The 7164-nt window shown below is 36.8% G+C and overlaps 1 pseudogene; it reads right to left on the bottom strand.

Annotated features, from left to right (window-relative positions):
• Positions 1-5792: 5792 nt before the first annotated feature.
• Positions 5793-6355, bottom strand: Tmed2-ps2 (transmembrane p24 trafficking protein 2, pseudogene 2; annotated as a pseudogene).
• Positions 6356-7164: the final 809 nt, after the last annotated feature.

Below are 7164 nucleotides of genomic sequence, written 5' to 3'. Positions count from 1 at the left end.
TTTATAGAACATTCCATCCTAAAACAAAAGGATATACCTTCTTCTCAGCACCTTATGGTACATTCTCCAAACAGGACTCAACAGATAAAGGAAGATAGAAATAATCCCATACATCCTACCTAATCACCATAGACTAAGGCTGGTTTTCAATAAAAAAATAAGGAAAGAATGTCCACATACACATAGAAGTTGAACAATGCTCTACTCAATGATAACTTGGTAAAGGAAATAAATAAGGAAAGAAATTAAAGACTTCTTATAATTTAATGAAAATGAATGTACAACATACCCCAAATTATGGGACACAATGAAAGATGTGCTAAGAATAAAACTCATAGCTTTGGGTGCCTGCAAAGAGAAACAGGATAGAGCATACATCAGAAGCTTGACAACACAAATAAAAGCTCTAGAACAAAGAGAAGCAAATGCACCCAAAAGGAGGAGGAGGCAGGAAATAATCAAACTCAGAGCTGAAATCAACCAAGTAGAAACAAAAGGACATACAAAGAATCAACAAAACCAAGAGCTGGTTCTTTCAGAAAATCAACAATGTAGATAAATCCTTAGACAGAATAACAAGAGGGAAGGCACAGAGAGTGGGTCCAAATTAACAAAATCAGAAATGAAAAGGGAGACATAACAACAGAATCTGAGGAAACTGAAAAAAAAAATCCTCAGATCCTGCTACAAAAGCCTATATTCAACAAAAATGGAAAATCTGGAGGAAATGGACAATTTTCTAAAAAAATACCAGATACCAAAGTTAAATCAGAAACAGATAAACCATATAAACAACCCCATAACTTCTAAAGAAATATAAGCAGTTATTAAAAATATCCCAAGCAAAAAGAGCCCAGGATCAGATGAGTATAGTGTATAATTCTATTAGACCTTCATAGAATACCTCATACCAATACTGTCCAAACTGTACCACAAAATAGAAACAGACAGAGAACTACCAAATTCCTTCTATGGAGCCACAATTACTCTTATACCTAAACCACACAAAGACCCAAAAAAAGAAAGAGAACTTCAGATCAATCTCCCTTATGAATATCAATGCAAAAATACTCAATAAAATTCTTGCAAACAGAATCCAACAACATATCACAATGATCATCCATCTTGAACAAGCAGCTTCTATCCTAGGTATGCAGGGATGGTTCAATATATGGAAATCCATCAATGTAATCCATTATATAAACAAACTCAATGATAAAACCACATGATTATTTCATTAGATGCATAGAAATCATTTGACACAATTCAACACCCCTTCATGATAAAAGGCCTGGAAAGAATAGGAATTCAAGGCCCATCCCAAAACTTAGTAAAAGCCATGTACAGCAAACCAGTAGCTAACATCAAACTAAATGCAGAGAAAATTGAAGCAATCCCACTAAAATCAGGGACTAAACAAAACTGCCTACTCTCTCCCTACTTATTCAATATAGTTCTTGAAGTCCTAGCCAGAGCAATCAGACAACAAAATGACGTCAAAGGGATGCATATTGGAAAAGAAGTCAAAATATCACTATTTGCAGATGATCTGATAGTATACATAAGTGACCCCAAAAATTCCACTAGAGAACTATTAACCCTGATAAATAACATCAGCAAAGTGGCTGCATATAAAATTAATTCAAACAAACCAGTAGCTTTCCTCTACTCAAAGGATAAACAGGCTGAGAAAGATATTAGGGAAACAGCACCCTTCACAATACTCCCAAATAATATAAAATAACTTGGGGTGATTTTAACCAAGCTAGTGAAAGATCTGTGTGACAAGAACTTCAAGTCTCTGAAGAAAGAAATTGAAGATCTCAGAAGATAGAAAGACCTCTCGTGTTCATGGATTGGCAGGATTAATATAGTAAAGGTGGCCATCTTACCAAAAGTAATCTACAGATTCAATGCAATCTACAGATTCAATGCAATCCCCATCAAAATTCCAATTCAATTCTTAATAGAGTTAGAAAGAAGAATTTGCAAATTCATTTAGAATAACAAAAACAAAACAGGAAAGCTAAAACTATTGTCAACAACAACAACAAAAAAGAATTTCTGGGGGAATCACCATCCCTGATGTCAAGCAGTATTACAGAGCAATAGTGATAAAAACTATATGGTATTTATACAGAGACAGGCAGATAGATGAATGGAATAGAATTGAAGACCCAGAAATGAACCCACACACCTGTAGTCACTTGATCTTTGACAAAAAAATTAGAACCATCCAATGGAAAAAAGATAGCATTTTCAACAAATGGTGCTGGTTCAACTGGAGGTCAGCATGTAGAAGAATGTAAATTGATCCATTCTTATCACCCTGTCCAAAGCTTAAGTCCAAGTGGATCAAGGACCTCCACATCAAACCAGATACACTCAACCTAATAGAAGAAAATATGGGGAAGATTCTCAAACACATGGGTACTAGGGATAATTTCCTGAACAGTACACCAATGGCTTATGCTCCAAGATCAAGAATCGACAAATGGGACCTCATAAAACTGCAAAGGTTCTGTAAGGCAAAGGACACTGTGGTTAGGACAAAACGGCAACCAACAGATTGGGAAAAGATCTTTTCCAATACTACATCTGAGAGAGGGCTAATTTCTAAAATATACAAAGAACTCAAGAAGTTAGACTGCAGGGAGACAAATAACCTTATTAAAAATGGGGTTCAGAGCTAAACAAAGAATTCACAGCTGAGGAATGCCGAATGGCTGAGAAACACCTAAAGAAATGTTCAACATCTTTAGTCATAAGGGAAATGCAAATCAAAACAACCCTGAGATTTCACCTCACACCAGTGAGAATGGCCTAAGATCAAAAACTCAGATGACAGCAGATGTTGGCGAGGATGTGGCGAAAGAGGAACACTCCTTCATTGTTGGTGGGATTGCAGACTGGTACAACCATTCTGGAAATCAGTCTGGAGGTTCCTCAGAAAATTGGACATTGAATTGCCTGAGGATCCAGCTATACCTCTCTTGGGCATATACCCAAAAGATGCCCCAACATATAACAAAGACACATGCTCCACTATGTTCATAGCAGCCTTATTTATAATAGCCAGAAGCTGTAAAGAACCCAGATGCCCTTCGACAGAAGAATGGATACAGAAAAATGTGGTTCATCTACACAATAGAGTACTACTCAGCTATCAAAAACAATGACTTCATGAAATTCATAGGCAAATGGATGGAACTAGACAATATCTTCCTGAGTGTGGTAACCCAATCACAGAGAAACACACTTGGTATGCTCGAATTACCCACAATGCAATCCGTGGACCACATGAAACGCAAGAAGAATGATGACCAAAATGCAGATGCTTCACTCCTTCTTAAAAAGGGGAACAAAAATATCCATAGGGGGGATAGGGAGGCAAAATTTAGAGCAGAGACTGAAGGAACAGCCATTCAGACTCTGCCCCACACGTGGCCCATGTATATACACACACCAAAACCAGATAAGATGGATGAACCTAAGAAGTGCTTACTTACAGGATCCCAGATATAGATTTCTCATGAGAGACACAGCTAGAGCATCTCAAAGACAGAGGAAAATGCTAACAGCAAACCACTGAACTGAGAACAGGACCCCCTTTGTGGGTATTAGAGGAAGGATTGAAAGAGCTGAAGGGGCTTGCAACCACATAAAAACAACAATGCCAACCAACCAGAGCTTCCAGGGACTAAACTACTACCCAAGGACTGTACATGGACTGACCCAGGGCTCCAACTGCATATGCAGCAAAGGATGGCCTTGCTGGGCACCAATGGAAGGAGAAGCCTTTGGTCTTGCCAAGATTGGACCCCCTGTGTAGGGGATTGTCGGGGAGGGAGTAAGGGGGAGTGGATGGGGAGAGGAACACCCTTATAGGAGGGGAGGAGGAAGGGTTAGGGTGCTTATGGACAGGAAACCTGGAAAGGGAAAAACATTGAAATGTAAAGAAGAAATACCCATTTTAAAAAAAGAGAGAAAAAAGAACACTATATTGTCATGAGGTATTATGACTTCAAATTAAATATATTTATTGTCAAAAAAGCTTTTCATTTAAAAACAACTATACACTTATAAAAATAGTTTTTAAATTAAAAAAATAATGATTTGGTCATAACAGCAGTCAGAAAAGCTGTAAAATTTCTTTAGTTTTATTTTTATTGTTTTAAATTAACAAATAATTTTGTCATTTCCTTCTCCTTTCCTTTCCTTGTTCCAACTCTTCATATTCCCATAATCATCTCCTCTCAAATTCAGCAACTAATTAGATGATCATGTTTTTTTTTCCTTTCTGTATATTTATATAGTGATTATATTCCCTGATTTTCCTATCTTAAATCATTCCTGCATCCCTGGGATGAAGCCTACTTTATTGTGGTGGATGAACTTTTTGCTGTGTTCTTATATTTGGTTTGCAAGTATTTTGAGTATTTTTGATACAATGTTCATAAGGAAAATTGGTCTGACATTCTCTTCCTTTGCTGAGTGTTTATGTGTTTTGGGTATCAGAATAACTACAACCTCATAAAATGAATTTGGCAATGCTCCTTCTATTCCTAATTTGTAGAATATTTTGAGGAGTATTGACGTTAACTGTTTTTTGAAAGTCTGGTAGAATTCTACACTAAAACCCTCTCACGTTGGACTTTGTTTTGCCTAGAAGACTTAATGATTGCTTCTATACTAGTGATTATAGGTCTATTTAAATTGTTGATCTCCATTGGAAAGTCAGGCTTAATTCTCATAGGTCTGCCTTTATATGTTACTTGATCATTTTCCCATATAGCTTTCAATATTCTTTATATATTCTGTATGTGTAGTGCTTTGATTATTATGTGACAAGGGGACTTTTGTTTTTTGGTCCAATCTGTTTGGTGTCCGTATGTTTCTTTACCTTTATACTCATCTCCTCTTTTTTAAGTTAGATAAAAATTCTTCTATGATTTTTTGAAAATATTTTTCTGGACATCTGAGCTTGCATTCTTCTCCCCCTTATTCTATTATTTGTAGGTCTCATCTTTTCATAGTATCCCAAATTTCCTGGTTGTTTTATGACAGAATTTTTTAAATTCAACATTTTCTTTGATGAATATATCCATTTTTTCTATTACATCTTCAATGTGTGAGACTCTCATTTATCTCTTATATTCTGTAACTGAAGCCTGCTTCAGTTTGTGTTTCCTTCATTACTTTTATTTACATTTGCAGGCCTTGAACAGTTCTGTGTCCTTCAACTGATTGTTTTTTTTCTTGACCTTCTTTAAGTTATTTTACTCATTTATTACTTTAATTGTTTGTTCATGTTTTCCTGGCTCTTTGGGGGGATTATTCATTTCCTCAAATTGTTTGTGTATTTCTGGCTTCTATTGAACAATTATCGATTTCCTTCAATTGTTCATTTGTGGTTTCTGTATTTGCTTAAAGAATTTATTAATTCTGTTTTTAAAAACCTTAATCACTTTTGTACAGTTGGTTTTAAAGTCCTATTATTGTACTTCAGCTATGTTATTCAGAGCCTGTTGTGGCAGAATAGCTTGACTCTGGTCTTCTAGCTGGTATGTAGCTTGTCCAGCCTCTGAATTCTTCAAAGGACCTGTATAATTGTGAAGTGTTTAAGTAAGAATTTTAAGACAAGCAAATGGCAAAATTTCACTCTACCTTTCCTAAATAGGCTTTCCCATTGCATATCAATCACAAATAACCAGAAGTCATGAATGTACTGAAAATAAAAGTGCATAAACTAATGACATTTTTATGACCAAGATGTTTGGTAAACATGTGCATCATAAAATGGTATTGACAGAAAAAGTACTCTTCAAAAACCCTCTGGACTTTAAAATTTTTTTCTTTAAGTATTAGATCTGTCCCAATGTCATGGCAATTCAAACAGGAGCTTCGAAGGACCAAAGGATCACTCTACTGTTTGTGTAGTCATTGGTGGCTCATTCATTTCTTCTTGCTTGTTCTGATGAGCCTCTGTCTCATCCTTTGGGAGCATTCCCAATGTCAATAGTGAACATTACTGTCTTTTGAGTCATGGTAGACATCCTATTACTAGAGAAGAATTTGTATGTCTCACATGTGAATGTGTACTTCCAGTTGGTCTCTCTGTCTCATAGGTTCCTTTATTTTCTGGTCCTGTGACCTCCACAGACATCCTATATCTTTCTAGTTGTAAAGGAAGCCATTTTCAGCAACACTGAAGATGAAGTCCCTCATGGTACCTGAGGTGACCAGCTTGAAGAAGCACTCCTTGGCATATAAATCAATTGATATTGACAAAGCAGTATGAGGCCATAGCCAGGAGCTAGGCCAAAAGCACCAGCAGCTCTTCCAGCATCACCATGATGCAGCAAGGGTGAAGAGCGAGGCCTCTAGAGCTGCCACCTCTGCAAAAGGTGCTGTTTTTTTTTCTTATTTTAAAAATGTGGAAAGAATCAGAGAAAGAACTGGAAGAGCTTGAAGGGGCTCAAGACCCCATATGTACAACAATGCCAAGCAACCAGAGCTTCCAGGGACTAAGCCCCTACCCAAAGACTATACATGGACTGACCCTGGACTCTGACCTCATAGGTAGCAATGCATATCCTAGTAAGAGCACCAGTGGAAGGGGAAGCCCTGGGTCCTGCTAAGACTGAACCCCCAGTGAACTAGACTGGTGGGGGGAGGGCGGCAATGGGGGGAGGGTTGGGAGGGGAACACCCATAAGGAAGGGGAGGGGGGAGGGGGATGTTTGCCCGGATACCGGGAAAGGGAATAACACTTGAAATGTATATAAGAAATACTCAAGTTAATAAAAAAAAATATAAAAAAAATGTGGAAAGAAGCTAATGACAACTTCCACTAAGATTAAGATTGAAACTTAAAAGAAAGTTGGTGTTTTAGACTTTTATCAGCTTTTAAGTTTCTTTAAAATGAAATAAACATCTTCTTGGTCAAGTTTCTTTAACATACAAAAATTACAAGTCACCTCCAAAGGATCCTTCCTAGTTTACAGCTGTGTAATTTTTTTAATGCATTTGAATTGCTCAAAGTCAAGGGATTGTACTATTCACATTGCTTCTTGAAGCTATTTATGCTATTCTTGCATTTTCAGTGACATTTAAGTCACAAGGTTCCACTAAATGGATTCTGACATTTGAAAAAATTATCATC

Source organism: Rattus norvegicus, chromosome X, assembly GCF_036323735.1.
Source record: "Rattus norvegicus strain BN/NHsdMcwi chromosome X, GRCr8, whole genome shotgun sequence".
NCBI lineage: Eukaryota > Metazoa > Chordata > Mammalia > Rodentia > Muridae > Rattus > Rattus norvegicus.
The sequence above is the reverse complement of the archived record's forward strand: the minus strand, read 5'-3'. Positions and strand labels throughout refer to the sequence as shown.